Genomic DNA, 17,812 nt, shown 5'->3' on the forward strand with positions numbered 1-17,812 from the left:
CAAAACCAGAAGTACTTCTTTACGACAAAAATGTACCTTAATATCAATACTCATATGTTTTAATATGATAAAATGAAACTTACGGTAGCGCGGCCGTCTGCAAATCCGAAAAACGGAAATGCATCATCGGAAAAGCCGAAAGTAGTTTTATCGGCCAAACGAGGAAATATACCTCAATATCGATACTCATATGTTTGAAAAAATAATGAAATTAAATTTACGGCATTCCTGCCTGATAATTCACCAAGAATGGCGTCAGATAAGAGTTCCGTTCGTCTGCGGACCCGTAAACGGAAATAAGTCATGGGCAAAACCAGAAGTACAGTACTTCATTAAAGCTTTCCATCTACAAACAAAACAATAATCATCAATCGAAACGCAAAAATCATTTAACAAAATCGAAACTATTTTCTTTGCATTATTTGAAACAAAAAACATCCAGTTGAATCAGCCTTAAAAGCAACACATTTACATGTATTTCTTAATATCCACCGGTCTGACTATTGAAAAAAAAAAGACGAATATGTACAGACGTATGTCAAATTTCCAAATATTGGCCCCAATAGTCGGCCCGGCCGATAACTGGTCGATCTATAGTCTCTATGAAAGAAAATATCTTGTGAGTGAATGTGAAATATGCATGCCGTGTACCATTATGATTATTTTTGAGGTGCAATAACAAATGGACAACTACTTGATTTGTCAAATCATTCAATAAATACTTTTGATAAGCGATTAATGGGTTTAAAAACATAAAATTGTCCGTATCTTCAGAATTTCAGCTTCACAACAGTAAATATTCAGATTTGTTTGTGTTCTATGAAAGCAGATTGACTATCACTGGGTTGAATTAGAAAAAGAAAAAGGCATTCAAAAATGTCTGCTTTTCCTTTGGAAAACTATGGTGAATATTTTAGCCAATGTTGTATCAAATAAGTATAACATTTTCAACACGGTCAATAAAAAATAAATGGTGTTTACGGAATGAAGCGATTGAAATTAAAACATTTTAAAAATTGGATTCATCTATTGTCAAAATAATTGACCGATTGATTCTCTTTATACGTATAGTTGAAAAACACGCATATTTTGCTAAGGTTCGTAAATGCCAGCAACAATAAACAGCATGTCTTGATAGTTTTCTAGCAAGGCATCTTACAAGGCCAGCTTTTAATTATAAATGTTTGAATCTCACTTGTGAATGGCTCTCAAACATGAAAGTCTTTGGAAAAAAAAAAAAAAAAGAGTGGTACACAACATTTCTGCACACGTTATTTTGAGTGTGTTATTGTGTGCACGGACATCTCACGCTCGTCTTAATGTTTTGATCTGGTGTGTGTGTGTGTTTGTGTGTGTGTGTGTTCACATTGGACATTAGGGCATCTCTCAAAGCAGTAATGGGCTTTGATTCCCCAGGGCTGCAGTGTGATGGCCACTTCTTACATTAGCCAGTCAGGTATGACAGTGCCACGGCTTGCCTTCCCCTTGGCCGGCCCAGATTAATAATAAATGAAAGTGGTATTTCAGTCCTCCAAATCATCCACAGGGTCAAGACTCTCTTCTCGCAATGAACTTTGTAAGATGCGCCGAAGCGCAGCGAGACGCTAAAGGTTAGCGTCTCGGACAAGACAATGGTGCATTCGGCCTGCAAGCACAAGTAGTTGATAAACATCCACTACAGCTTCTCCACCCCTCCCTGTTGCTGGTGAGCACCTTCTCTTTACTGCTTCTAGTTTGTGTGCGTGTGTGGGTGAGTGAGGGTGCGCTTGGGAGGGTCAGGCATGGCAAACGCACCAAAAGGGAAAAGTTAGCATTCCCACAGAGTACATATCGGCCGCTAAACTGGCATTTTTGATTGATGTTTCTCAAAGACTGTAATTTGGAGCGCTTGTAACAGGAGATGATAGGAAATATCATTTCATTTGCTCAAATGGCTTCGAATTAGATTGTACCCAGATGAAAATTGTGACAAAAGTAGCAATTTTGCTTGTATATATTGGAGCTCCTCCAAAACTTTAAAAACAAAAAGACTGATGTGAGTTATGCCTCAATACCTTTGAACAGTAATTCACTGCACAGTACTGCAACTGAACATACAGTATGTATTATTTGCTGCAGGCACTTTTTTATTTCAATGCTGAGCGTCAGGGAAGCAAATTGGATCCTTGTCAATACACCTCAGAACATCAAATCAGTTTGTGTCTTAAAGGAGTAAATAAAGTTATAAAGCACTTCACAAATCCATTGCATAAAATGTGTTCGTAATACCCCAAAATGTCTATTGATTTGTGTGGCTCTTTGTGTCTGTAAAAGTCACTTCAAAGCAGCAACCTCTTATAAATCTCCACGTGTGCGATCAAGTTGAGTTAATAACGACTGTTTATAGCCCCGTCCCAGACAGCCATTCCGCTTCATTCTTCTATTTACCCTGCAAGGTGAAGTTAACCTTCTTCAGCTCATTGTAGCCGGAGGAGAAAATCAGAGATTAGTGTATTGGTCATGGTGATGTGACTGTGCATAAAGTACACAAGCTCATGAAAAAAAAATTGCTCTTCCGCACAAGACAACCAAAGTTAAATCTGTATTAAATCTCTGAGCCTAGTGATATCACAAACAATTGATTTAGCTGCTGACTGACTATCTTGTGATCAAATGTATGTTTGCGGTTGATTTTATTTTGTTCTTTATTGACAATTAAAAATATCAACAATTTAAAGGTAGAATCTTTTCAAAATCGATAATAAAATTGATTATTTCAAGGAATTATCGAGTAATAGCCCTGCTGCACCCCCTATTTGTATTTTTTTCATGAATCTACCAAGGTTGAACGTAAGTTGAAGTGAATGGAGATAGCAACTCTTTATATAGTATGTTCTATTTTATTGCAACGTGTATTCTGAAATTTTATACACTAACACAATTTGCCTATCCTAACCAATGTGTAACTGTGTTTAGCATTAATCGCTAGTGATACGATTCAAGGTCAATAACCACTAACTACCATTTGGTCCACACATTTAGAATATTATATGTACTGTACTGCAGATACATCTAATAGTGTCCTTAAAGTTACTTGCAGACAATTTCAACAATATTTCATGTGTAAGCCTGAGAGTGGAACTGCTTGTTCAGGACTGAGGTCAATAACTTCCTGTTCTTCTTTTTGTCTTTTTGATGAGCAGATCTCCTGACTGCCCTCTACTAGTTAAATTTTCATAACCTAAAACCTTGCTACTATATTTTGTTTGTCATAACATATCAAATCGTCGAATAATACAGGCTGAATGCATTTAGCAATTTTTTTGTTTTGGGCCTTTTTCTTTTATTGCCTTTACTGAAAGCCCGCTTAAACAATTAAATATGTAAGGGTTTTTAGGCACACAGTTAGAATTGGCCAGATGGCCACTAGAGTAGATAGACAAGCAATGGAACTATGTCAAGACAGTCTTTGCGTACATGTTTTGTTTTATTTATTTTGTTTTGCTTTATAAAGTATCACTGTGGTCTACCTTAGTTAATTTGGCAGATATTTTTTCTCGACCAATTTTTAGACAGCTTACCCAAGGTGGTCGACTTTTTCCCCAGCCCCATTATTACATTGTATTATGGACGAAATCAATAAATGCTTCATGATAGTGACTGTTTGGAGTGGGATATGTGTGAGCAGTGTCACGGAATAGAATAGACTTGGCCCACTGTATATTTGATGACTAATATAGTGATAAGAGCTTTTGTGTGACACTCCACAATCTGCCTTCATCTATCCATCTTTTTGCTCATCTGTCCATCAATCAAGTGTGCTACTTAAGGCAGTATCTCATCAGAACAAAGCAATCAGCCTTGTGTGTCGACCCTCTTTTCATTAGAGGCCACAAACTGTAGAACATGCATGTGTGCACGTGTGTGTGTGCACGTGTGTGTGTGTGTGTGCGCGCACGCATGTATGTGTTTATGTGTGCAATGGGGAGTGCTTATTAGCCAAGGTCAACTAATTATTTGGCCGGCTTAACGAAGGTCAGTGCTTGTGTGTAGCCCCATGCTGATGACCTGGACCTGATTGAGATAAATACTCCTCTTCAATACTCCTGTCATCTGTCATCTTGATTAAAAGACCACGAGACATATTTTCTTTATGTTTCATTTTTTTTCCCCCTTTAACAATATCACTACAATCTGAACTCCTATTCGGGTATGAAAGATAAGTTCAAAATCATATGAGCACATTGTTGTTTTGCTAAAGAACAAAAAGCCAATACTGTGTAATAGTCTATAATGGAAAATGAACTCATTAACTCTATATATAGGCTTGTCATACTTGAATACAATACCTGCACAGAAAATGTCACCATTATCATAATGGATGAGCCAAGCTAAATGATTTGATTATAAGAGTTAAATTACATATCCACTTACCTGGATAGTTAATGAAGTGAAAGCGACAGCGTCTATTATTCTTATCAGATACATGATTAGCATGCTGTAGCAATACAGCATGTCAAAGGCCCGCTGAGCTACTCCCTACTGGAAAGAAAATGGATCCAGTATTGTATCCAGTGTGCACCAACACTTTAATCAAGCATTTAGAAAGAAGCCAATTAAGTTTGACTCTGTAATTAAATTTGTCTTTCTTGTGATGTTAAAACAACATCATCTGTCTTTATAAAGTATAATAATATAATTGTTATACTGTGCACACACCTGTTAATATGACTTACACTGAACACAAAACAAAGTGTGGCGTTCAATTGAAAACTAAGATTTAAATACTTTCTTTTACGCAAGGGAAAAAAAAACAAGTGCAATGGAACCTCTAACAATAAACAATTGCAAATAAACTCTCAACAGAACTGACATCCATCCATCAATCCATCCATCTATTTTCTAGAGCCACTTTTCCTCACGAGGATCGCAGGCTTGCTAGTGCCTATCCCAGCTGGCTATGGGCAGCATGTAGAGCTGTTACTTAAAACAAAAGGTCTTTTACCTTTTGAAACCAACCTGTCAAATGTAATTCCTAATTTAAAGAGTCCGTCCCCAAATTCTCCTCTCTGCTAATAAAGAAGGGGTCCAAAAATTCCTCCTCTCCATCGGCCTTAAAGTCCCTCTCTGGCTAGCTCTGCAAGCCTCAGCGTCTCTAACAAGCAGCGGATACAGCGCTGGATTACTGTAGGCGTTAAATCAATAGCTGCTGGTCTCCGAGGCACGACTATAGATTATGAATCAGTGTTGGTGAGCCGAGTGCCATAGTGGCGAAAGGGAAGAAGATGACTTGGGGAAAAGAAGGGAAGAGGAGAAAATAGGGATTGGCTCCATTAATGTGTCATATTATCAAGTTCACAATTGTAATGCTCATTTAGAACAATGTGAAGTGGAAAATGTGCATGTATTTCTCACGATCCCTTTTAGGATTCGGAAATGTCATCAAATATGTATGGTGTATGTACAGTAGATTTATTAATGCATTAACATATTTATCAGTTGTCAAAGCTAAGCTTTTTGTTTTGTTTTGTTTTTTTTTTAAATCAAATGTGCTCCAAGTCTGGCAAGTGCCATGGACATGAATTTTAGTTTTTTGTTTGAATGTTTATTTAAGAGCTCAGACATCCAATCCCATTATTAATAATTGACTTTACTACTTAATACATTTGTGACTTTATTAATGAACCAGCGAAAAAAACACTTTGGGGAAACTGGTGTCTTCTACTCGCTTATCTATTAGGGTCATCTAACCCTAACTGTACAACGTATATAAACTATATGAATTATATACTGTATTAGTTTTCTGTTTTCTGCTCAAAAGTTAATTGCGAACTCAATTTAAATTTTGGAGCTACCAGAAAGAACAGTATTTTTGCATTACTGATCACATGTTTCTTAAAAAAAAAAAGAAAAAAGATGCATGAGAAATATTTGTGCAGTTAGGGTAAAATAACCCTGACAGATTGGCGAGTTTAAGACACCGGTTGTGTGTTTGGTTTGCTGGTTCATTAAAAATAACGTCACAAATGTATTAAGTAGTATTAAGTTATTTATTAATTCAGGTATTTAGCTACTCAAGTTCCGTATTTTCCGCACTGTAAGGGGCACCTAAAAGCCTTATTGTTTTTAAAAAAGCTGATGGTGCGCCTTATAATCAGGTGTGCCTTATATATGGATCAATATTGAGATTGGGATACGTAGATGGGGAATGAACTGATAAAGTAAGCTTTACCTGTTTCTTTTGTGTGTTTACAGTTAAACAAGGTTGGTCTTATTGACATTGAGTTATTATGCTATTGAGAGTTTAGTGTTATTATTTGAGTTATTATTGTTATCAATTTGAGTATTACTATATTGTGATTGAAACAGTTTTAAAATATGTCATTAATTGAGGGTGCACCTTATACTCTGGTGCAGCTTATATATGGAAAAAGTTCTAAAATACGTCATTAATTGAGGGTGCTTCTTACAATCCAGTGCGTCTTTTAATGCGGAAAATACGGTACTCGATTACTTTAGGTGTATAAAGTACTAAACTGATTGATTACTTGAAAAATCAATTTTTAATGAGTTAAAGGTTGAGTATGTGCCTCGTGTAACAACAACAAAAGTTCATTGATATGGATATAAGTAGACTACTTTAAAAAAAATGAAACCAATAAATAATGTAATGTTATTCTGTATTCTGAATCCTTTTCATGTTTTGACAGATAACAGTACTGTCTTTTATGAATGTAAACTAAATTCCGGTGAGATACCACCAGCAATTAGCCATCCCTAATGAATTATACAGTAAAAACGTGTGATTTCCAACAGATCCCTGCCAATATACAAGTGATTCATTGCAGCGTGAAAAATAAAAGCCCATTAACCCGTATTGAACCTGTGTAATCTCTGCAGTGAGCCAGGCTCTTTGCAGCCCTCCGTTTAATTCAAAGCCCTCTGAGTCCTGTTTACAGATGCTATCTAAGTAGCTTGATTCAACTGCCAATGAATATTGGCATGTGTCTACACCCCATAGACCCTGCTATTAGGGGCGGAGACCACAGGGTTAGCCAAACACAAAGTGAACATGACATTTCCCCCGCCAATACAAGTGCGACGTAGAAACAGACACACACAGGATATGCACATGTATAGCAACATTTCCAAGTGTCTTCATCTGCAACAAAAATAACGTCTTAAATTGCATAGCTCTGTAGCACACAGATGATATAGTATCAGGACTATTCAAGTACACATTTAGCTTTTCAAAAAGTATGGACATGGAAGTAATCGTATGAAAACCTTTGCACACGGACACAAACCTACCTTGCTAAGGGCCGGGTAGCTAGACCCATACTGCCCCCTGGCTCGCTTCTACGCTCCTCTCCTCTGTTTGCTGAGCAGCACAAGACGCCTGAGGAACAACTCGCTCCCACCACAGATACAGGGTCAGATTACCATGGACCAACTCCCTAACCTTAACCATTAGAAGGATAAGAAAATATCTGTTTTAGGATCAGGGGTTGGGGGGAGGGTGTTCCAGATGATATTGAGGAGCTGTCAGAGGTGACCAAGTTCAGGGTCAGACCCCCAGGAGCACTGGTGAGAATACAGAGTATAGCTTCCATGCAGCAATGTAATGTTATTGTAAATACTGTCAAGAAAAAAATACATAAACAAGATGCTTCCTGGAAGGGGCTTGTAGTTTAGCTTTTAACCGACATTGCATTTCAGTTATTAAAAAAAAAAACAACAACTAAATATATATATTTGTAAATCCTTAACTAAAAATGACAACTTGTAGATGTAAATGATTTATGTAAAGTTTCAAAATAGAATATTGAATGTTCTCACTGTAGATAATTGCATAGCAGACAGTGTTAAGTGTTGGTAAGTTCGAGTTGCCACAACCTGCCAGCTGTGTCTCAGAAGTGGCTTTCACCCTACAATGGAGCTGTCAAGGTCACTGGGGACACACATACGCACACACACTCCATCAGCGAAATCCACCAAACACACACATGCACACATAGCACCAGCATGATTAATCTGTCAATCAATGCCCCCCATTTACTGCGTTGGCCCCTCCCCATGCACATTCACTGTGAATTGAAACAAGAGCTTGAAAGATCGGTGCGCTACTTTTTTTTTTATTGGATTTGGCCAATCAGTCTATTTACAACATTTTACACACCGCACATGCAGAGCATTATCCATGCTGGCACCTGATCCTATTTGACACCGCCAGTGTACAGCGGGTAGCTTTCATTTTACTGCATGTTGGGCCAGTGATGACAGCTGGCAAGGTGCAAGCTGTTGCAGCCTTGACATCCACCAAAAGACGGAAGGAAATCCCGGTCATATATGGTGGGTTTGATAAATAAGATCTTCAGTATTCAGTATTCACCATCATATTTTTTACTTCCAAGTGTTGTGCATTTAGTATCTCTTTACTTTTAAAGTTAGGCTTGATTGGTTATTGTAAGTCAAATAATTAGAAACGTCTGTTTCATTTAAATCTCAATTATTGCATTTGTACAAACAAAGGTCTTCCCAACAATGAACCCCATGTCTCAAGTAAAATGTGTAGCTGTATCTTAATTTTTCCATTATGTAACAAGAGCCCTCAGCTTGTTTCTCTCTTCAAACAGACGGGACGTCGGGGGCCTGAATATACATTTGAGGCTACCGCCATTTGTGTGCTCATCTGGTTCAGTAACTAAAAGTTAGAGAATCAATTTCTTGTCAGTTTGTAGATCATTTTTGGAAGAAGTAGCACTCAGAGTCATTATTTCTTTTGGTGTTGCCTGTTAAAAGCTTTCTTTTTCTTCGAAGTTGTAGGCTGGTCACCTGTCTCTTGGCAGGGCTTTTCCCCACTCTCGACGTCTGTTTCTAACTCATTTTATGTAGAGTGACATTTTGGCACTCAAGTGATCACAATTAATCCAAAATAATCCAACAGTTTTCAAAATAAAAGGCTTCTAAAAATAAAATAGCTTACAGACTCAGATAATGCATTAAATTGAAATACATTGAACCGTAAGTTCAACATTTCGGGTGCGGCCCATGCGGCCCAGTACCGATCCGTGGATCAACTTGTACTGGCCGCATGGGTAAAAAATATTATTCTTAATACTCTGTAAAATACAAGTACAGTGGGCCCCCGGGTTACAAACTTAATCCGTTCAGCGGCTACGCTCGTATCTCGAATTGCTCGTATAGCGGGCAATCCAAACACATGTTAATTCGTGAATGCGTGCAACGCGCGCAGAAGCCTTGGGTAATACATCACGCTGTATACATATAAAGTTTATTGAGTGACATTATCTAATGTACAGTTGCAATATATAACAACAGCAGAGGATAAATGACTTTTACCTTTGGAAAGACATGACTTAAGCTGAGATAAGCACAAGTCAACACTGTGTAGCAGATATGCTATTGGTCTTACAGTGTCACAGTAACTTTTTCAGTCAGGGTTTTCTCTACTTCCTTCCATCCCAACCAGCTGTGCCATCAAGCTAGATAAAGGCGTTCGGCCAATAGCATATCGGCACTTCTGTGATTGACGTGTGACGCCGGCCAATAGCATCTCCGTGAGTGAGACCGGGTGACCTTAATCGACCAATAGCATATTGGTGTCTCCTTGACTGACTGATACTTATTGGCACGTTTTTTTTAAACGGTTGGAATGTATTGACAATTAATTAAAAAAAAACACACACATTTAAACCAATGACAATTCTTTGCCCTGCAATCGGCACACTTAATTTCATGTCAGCTGTTTTTCCCAATGTCAAATGAGCTCGGTGGTGGCGGAGGGGAGGATTTCTGTGTGTTGTTTTAACAAGGCACCACACTTACAGCTTGTTCGAGCATTAATTTACTGGTAGGTTCAGCTCACAGTATTGCAACAGTGTCGCTGACTCAAAGCATGTTGGGAGGTTCTTCGACTAACACGACTTGCAGTTATGTCAGTCATCTAATATATGGTACCGTAATACCACCCGTAAAAGAGAGCGGACCATCGCTTGGACTCAACGCGGCGACGCAAATATGCTATTGCTCTTACAGTGTTACAGTAACTCTTATAGTCAGGGTGCAAATCACGGAGATACTAAAACATCATCCTCTTATTTCTTCCTTTACCGCTGCTAGTAATTTTAGAAGCTATGTCTAACAGATAAAGTTTGCAAAGTCTTCAAAACATTCCGTTTTTCACTCATTTTCTCTCGTTCCTTCCATCCTGTCCCATCAAGCTAGATAAAGGCGTTCGGCCAATAGCATATGGGCATTTCTGTGATTGACGTGTGACGCCGGCCAATAGCATCTCCGTGAGTGAGACCGGGTGACCTTAATCGACCAATAGCATATTGGCGTCTCCTTGACTGACTGATAATTATTCGCACTTTTTTTTAAACGGTTGGAATGTAGTGACAATTAATTTTAAAAAAACACACACATTTAAACCAATGACAATTCTTTGTCCTGCAATCGGCACATTTAATTTCATGTCAGCTGTTTTTCCCTTTAGCTGTACAAACACTACACTTAAATGGTAATTATATTTAGACACCGTGAGTGAGACAGTCAGTGTGACGTTGTAAGACCAATAGCGTTCACGTAACCGCCACAAGTATCTACTGATGATTTTAGATGACGCACCTGTTGAAATTGATGACGCAGTTTAGCGAGAACATTTCTACATACTCGATGGCTGGATTGTCGGAATGCTCGTAAGGCGAGAGGTTTGTTCGTAAGCGGAGGACTAAAATCCCCCTGATCCACGCTCGTAAGGCGAATTGTTCGTAAATCAGGGTGCTCGTAAGGCGGGGGCCGACTGTATATGGAATAAATGAGTGATTTAAATAGACATAGTGCTTCATCTTGTGATCAGTTATTAGTCTTTTGTAAACTTGCTGATCGGCGATCGTAAACGGCCCCAAAAAGCTACATTATGTAAAGACTAGTTCACAATGCTATCAGTGAGCTTCTTGATATGTACACAATGAAAAAAAAAACTTTGAATGATACCTGTAATTATTTTTAACATTCACAGAAAATTGCCTAATGTAAAAAATAAAATAAAATGAAGTCCATCAAGGATTTATGTTATGTTGCCCTTTGTGGTTGAAAATAAATGTAACCTTGGTAATTTGGTTCAGGAATCAAAGTATAATTGTACTTTTGTTGATTTGATCAGCTCTAACAGCAAATGCTCATAATTATTAAGCTATTTCTTGTATGTAGACACATGAACTCCACATTCTTACAATTGAAACATCACAAATATCTGTTGTGGTATCTTTATTGTTCTCCTCATTGCAATGCAAATGTACTCATGAGTTTTATACACAAGACAGCTTGTGATGTTGTTTACTGTACAAGAAATGTCTAATTATTACTTTCCATAAAATTTGAATGTGCACTTACTTCTCTTTATGGGGTTCATAATGAACTACCAGGGTTCTCATTTTCCAATTTAGATTCTGTCATTAAACCATCATAATAATATGCTAAATCAACATCATTATAAATGTGGCGCTCAGATTTAATGACAACTACGGAAGCGTATATATTAAATTTAGTGACGCGTTTGACTGTGTTTTCAATTTGATCATTTTCTATTCCTCGCAAATGGATGTTTAGACTTAATGAATGTTGCATGTGATGACGACCATTTCACAGTATTAACAGATCTATTTATGTTCAGGGGAATTAGTTACATTACAGTAGAAGCTTAGAGCTGATATGCTATATAGCAGAGACGTTCATCTCGAGCAGAGTTGCGGGTACAAAATATCAGGGACTTGGTTAATCAGTCACGTAAAATCTATTCTCGCATTATTTCAACATAGGTTCAATTGTGCCCATCCTATTCAATTTATCTCTTTAAAAAGGCGTTATAGGAACATGTCGTGACCAAGTGGTCTTATTTTTCTGACAACTGTAACTTGCTGCCTCATGCTCCCTCATTTACTCCTCCGCGCTCACATGTTCTCCCCATCACTTGAACTCCTTGATCGCCCACTGCCTTGCCAGCACTAATTACGTACAAGCAGTTCAGATAGAGAGCCAAAAGTTGGAAAATCAGGGACAAGGCCATTAACGCTTTATACGGAGGGGCTAAAAGAGCTGGTCGTATTCTACCAGATCCAATCCGCATCAATCACATTGGGAAAATTGGATTCCTGAATAAGGAAACCCCAGGAGAGAGGTTAGGCTGTCCGTCTGGATCAGCAGACCTTCTTCTTCTTCTCTTTTCCCATTGAGCCACTGTGTGCTGCTTGGTTCTGTTCTCACTTTAGTGAACCAATAGAGCCATAATAAGTATTGATTAAGCTATTAGCCAGCATTACCCAGGCACTGGTAGATACCTCGATTGGAATCAGCACCTCAGGACTCTGTCACAGTGTATCTCTCACACACACAAATAGACAAGCATGTGCCAGCACACACACAGACACTGTTTTAAAGAAGCTTATTGAAACCGGTTAGTTAGTGAAGTCGGTAAAGTACTGCTCTCTCATCCATTTCCCTCCTTCTCCTTTCGCCCGTCTTTTTGCACTCTATCTAGCTCTGTAACTGAACTCCAATCAAGTGAGGACACAGCGCGGAATACATGGTGTTCCAATAATATGGCTGGCAAACACAGGCACACACACACACGCACACACACACAAAGCGAGGGATCAGATAAAAGAGGCTTGATTGCAAAGGACAAGTTCATAGTGAAGAGCGACACCGGTTAGAGCTAAGCAATCAGAGTTAGGCATCACACACAGCTAGTGCAAACGCCAAACACAAATGCACATATTCAATGACAGTGTGTACAAAGAAGGCAGTCAGGGAACTTCTTAATGTTAACATTTGGGTCAAGTCACAAAGCGAACATGAGACAAACGTCCATCGCATGCATGTTTCTCAATCTTCATTGATTCAAAAAAATCTCACATCAAACCACCCACAAAAAAGAAAAGATGTAAAGTAGAAGATTTATTTATAAATTGACAAAGAGTAAAATCCGGGCCTTTTGAATTGAACACAATGCTGATTCAGTGCAGGAAACCATGATTACCATATGTTTTAGACTTTAAGGCACGCCGGATTAAGGCACGTTATATATATTAAGGGAACAGAACAGTATAGGAAAGAAATAAACTTTATTCAACTTTAATTTGACATTCATACAATTTACCCACTTGATTATAAGGCACACACATTCTTGAGATCATTTTAGAATTTTAAGCGTATCTCTGAAAACAGAATTTCCTTATGTTGGGAACAATTGTACATGACCTGCGCGAACATGCAAGTACGCTAACAAAATACAGTACATGTGTAATAACACAAATAACGCAATGCAAAAATATCTTGTCCAAAATGTATTTATTAAACGCACATGCACCTCAAAGTTCAAAGGTCCCAGTTCAAATCCATCTGGCTCCGGCCTACCTGTGTGGAGTTTGCATGGTCTCCCCGAGCCCGCATGGGTTCTCTACGGGCACGCCGGCTTCCTCCCACTCTCCATAAACATTCTTGGCAGGTGAATTAGACATACTAAATTGTCCTGAGGTGTGATTGGGTGCGTGATTGGTTGTTCGTCTCTGTGTGCCCTGAGATTGGCTGGCAACAAGTTCAGGGTGTCTCCCTTCTACTGTCCGAAACCAGCTGAGATAGGTGCCAGCAAGCATGCGACCCTTGTGAGGACAAGCTGTTCATGAAAAGGGATGGATGGGTGTTTATTAAACACAAACTGAAGTATTCAGAACATGTATGGTATATGAACACAATCCTGGAAAAAGCAAAAATATGAGCCAAATACTGTACTTTTTATAAAGTAATGCCAGTACTGTATTGTACTGTACTTAACTAGAATATTGTGTACTGTACTGTATTTCTATGGTTGAGTTTTGCCCGTCTTGGGAAAAAAAAATAGTCTATTTTGAGTTGTTGTGTTTGCTTCATTTTTTTGCTTTATGAAAATGTTCGCCTGCCTACCATACAGATGCATTGCTGACTGCAAGTAACTGTCCCACTGATCATTGCTGATGTCTGTTGATTCTTGTGCATACAGAGGGAATTTTCATGCCACCTCCATCGCTTCCTTGCTGGACGGTGGCTTTTGATCAGGAGTTAAACTGAGCGCATCATCTTCTTCATTCGTTCTTTTTCTTATGGATGCCATGATCTACAGGAGGTACATGAGTAACGGTAAAATCTTTCGTAATGACAGCCAAACTCATAACAATGAAGAGCCACTTACGTGTCGCCATTTTGGATCCGATGACAGAAGATTGAAAAAGGAAAAGGAGACACATTCCGTAGTATGGAGCAGGAACTTCCTGCGTTTGCGCTACTGCCGGTTTCCAGATGGCTTCCGGGTTCTGAAAGTTCCATTGCAAGGGATCGCTCATTAATGTAATATAGTTGGGGATAATTTAATGCATACATATTTTTTTACAGGTTCGGGGATTCCCATTTGACGGATTTCCGTAAGTGGGAATACTTAGTGTATAGAAATGACAACAGAGAGATCCACAGTTTGATTGGATATTCTGCCATCTAATGGAAGAGCTTTTAGTTGTGCTGCCTGTTACTATCCAATCACGGCACAGATTGTTCAATTACATTGAAGAATGGTGACCTTAGAAGACTGTCAGGAAAGGAAGCATATTCATCCAGCAGTTAGTCTTTTTGGATCATCTGTCACTAACATCCATTTGACCCGCATCTATCAATAATGGTTGCCAAGTCCAATTGCCTTGTGTTACTTGTTAGTTGTTTACTCTAAACAGCATAATCAAGATAATGCTTGTAATGACTGGCTATTTAATGAGGCGAAGACAAATCTCAATATCCACTCATGGCAGATTTGTCTTCACCGTTATAAGATACCATAGCAATGTGAACTGAACTGAAATACCATCTTTATCCAACACCTACTGCTTTGGATATCTTTAGCAAGAATTCATCTGATTTAGTGGTCGCCAATACATTGTCAGGACAAATTACCTCCACTTAATAAGATCCTCGGTGGATACAGAGGACAGCAGAGAGGAGAGAGAGGATATGACAAGTATTAATTTGGGATTTTTCACAAACTGACACTCGAGTCTCCATCCTCAGGCCCCGAGGCTGTGTCACTTCTTACTGATATGCACTCACACACAAACAAGTACACACACGTGCTAGGTCTTTCCATATCGCTCCCCACCTCCTGCAGATCATGGAGGAAATTCTGCAGCAATTACCAAAGTCTTTTATCAGTCATTTCAAAAGGAGGAAAATTAGAGCAATTGTGTCAGGATGGTCATATGGGCAGAAATTGCACACTTATTGGGTGCACTTATGCCTGTGACTCCACTGCCTGGCCTGATGGCGCCCATTGTTAGCGGGCGTTGCCACAGAGGCTGCTGATTGGGGCACGGAGCAGATGCATCACCCCTCTCAAAATTTCCACAACCCTCTCCATTTTCCAGAGTTGCAGTCCAACTTAACAACCCAAACCCATCAAGCCCTTCCCTCGATCATGGACCCTTTGACAAAATCTTATGATTTTGCAATCTTTTATTAGAATCCTTGCTTTCACTATGTTTTTGTGAGCAGTGAGTTTCTGCACTGTAGAGAGCTTCATGATTGGAAAATTAAATTTCAAGTGATGGAATTGGAAGCAATAGTAAAAGACAACCATATTACCTGACTTACAAAAATACATGTCTCCAAGATTTGTGAGAGTCATTGAAGCTTCTCCTGCATTCTTCTATTTGAAAAAATGGATCATAATAAGAGTCATTCGAAAGGCCAAAGTTTCCTCTATTGAGCACTCTAGGCCTTCGTTGGGTAGCTTGAATTAATCAAAAGATATGAACCAAAAACAGATGTCCACTATCGTGGACACAAATAAATAAAGCTGGGTCTCAGGAGGATTTTCTCTTTGACAACCATCCAAATATGTTTTTGTCACGTCTGATGAAAAGGTCGTGTGTGTCTGTGTGTGTACGTGTGTGTGTGTGATTGTGAGAAATATGTTTTTTCCAGGTGATAGCCTCATCCCAACTATATATTAGAGAGCTCATAAGTCAACATTTCAAGATGAAATGTCAACATTTGCCATATCAAAGCCATATTGGGAGATTCGGCATTTGCCTTTTACACATAATCCAGTTAGATTGATTTTCTGCACTAGTCACACAACCAACCTTTTTTTTTGGGGGGGGGGGTCTTCGAAATGGCACTGGCTGGGTGTTGTGGCACTGGCCGGGAATTAAAGCCATGCTAATCTGCATGAAAGGAAGGGTTAGGTAGTCCCACTAGCCTAGCAGTGCAAAATTGCAGATTCCACTGTAATATACAAACATAGTCTACTGTTTCAGCAACTGGAATGTGACTTGAATGATTCATCAACCTTGAGTCCACCGCTCATTAGATGGTGTTGAAATGTACCTTTAAATCTAAACATGACCCCCTACTTGGGCTCAGAGGATGATGGGCCACACCGCTGTCGAGTGAAGCCTCCATCTACGGGAAACACTGACTGCTCACAGGGATCTTTCCTTAAACGCTAACAAGATTCAGGCTGGGAATTCTAGCAGTAAATGCTAAGTCTATGGCTTAATCTTCGGCTCGAGCCCCTTCACACCGCAGGGAGCTGCCAGGCCTCTCTATTCCCACTCCACTGGCCACACATCTCCACCCAATCTGTCTTAGCATATTGATTTCCCAGCTGTCTCATTGGTTCCTAACATAATTATGGCTGGCTGGGCTCGAGGCACAGGCACAGGGGCTAATACATTTACACCAGGCCCCATCAGCGCAGGCTTATATTCATGTCATTGAAACAGGCAGATCTACGAAGAGTATTCGGGGGTCTTTGCTGTAATGAAAAAGGGAATTAGCTGGCTCGACCTCCACCGCATCGAGAGATCAATAGCAACGTCCATGAAAATATTCAGTGGGACATAAAATGAAGAGCGGTAAAAGGACACATCTGTTAATCAAGCCTTTGATTTTTTTTCCCATTAAAACTTGTAAATCATTTCTTTTTAATTCACACGTTAAGAAGCCAGAGACCAAAACGAAATAAAAAAAATCAGGTTGAGGGAGAAAATAAGGTCACAGTCCATCTATTTCACTTCGCCTAATAGTTGTCAGAAGCTGACCCTAAAACACCAAGACGGTATTTTTCTAAGTCAAGGATGAGGTAGAGGAAGGGTGGGCAATTCATCACGCTATCTCATCCCATCCCTTCACCCACACACCAACAGTATTTCAGCAACCGGCTACTTATTTAACTTAAAAACTACACCCCTATAGGTTAGACATGCATTCGATTAGCATACACACAGTTCTTGAAAGGTGCATGAAATGTTGTCCAGATATTATAATGTGTGAGGTTCACCTGTTAAGGCTTTGCAAGAAACTATTCACAAAAAAGGAGAAAAGGCATGCTTTTCGACTAGTACAATTCTACTCCGCTTTAAAGCAGCTTCTCCAAACCCTCTCTTTTTATTTGATGCAGAATTCTCTAATTTATATGAAGGTTGCAGCCCTAGAAAAAAAAGTAGTACATGTGTGTGGCAAAACATTCTGCAAGATATTTTGTAGATAACAAGTGACGCGATATCTCAAGCTTGAGCAGGCTGGTCAGAGCTGTCCTTCCTACGGCATAGTTTACGATATAAATACATTGTAAATGTATATAAATGTATATAACTACTGATTACTAGTTTTACATTTATTCTGACAAAATGCAATAATAATAATAATAATAATAATAATAATAATAATAATAATAATGTATCAGATGTTTATGGCAATGTTCTGTAACAAACTGAACTCATAGATC

At 39.0% G+C, this 17,812-nt stretch overlaps 1 long non-coding RNA gene across 2 annotated transcripts in view; it reads left to right on the forward strand.

Annotated features, from left to right (window-relative positions):
* Positions 1-1,318: 1,318 nt before the first annotated feature.
* Positions 1,319-17,812, forward strand: part of LOC148407664 (uncharacterized) — a 34,660-nt gene continuing 18,166 nt past the window's right edge. The window contains exons 1-2 of one of the 2 annotated variants that reach the window (XR_015868682.1): positions 1,319-1,456; positions 1,547-1,705. This is a non-coding gene — a long non-coding RNA (uncharacterized LOC148407664). Of the gene's footprint in view, positions 1,706-17,812 lie in introns of both variants that reach the window. The other variant, XR_015868681.1, reaches the window with a different exon arrangement.

The sequence above is a fragment of the Hippichthys cyanospilos genome, chromosome 19 (assembly GCF_059441005.1).
Source record: "Hippichthys cyanospilos isolate Australia breed blue-spotted pipefish chromosome 19, RoL_Hcya_1.0, whole genome shotgun sequence".
NCBI classification, from domain to species: domain Eukaryota; kingdom Metazoa; phylum Chordata; class Actinopteri; order Syngnathiformes; family Syngnathidae; genus Hippichthys; species Hippichthys cyanospilos.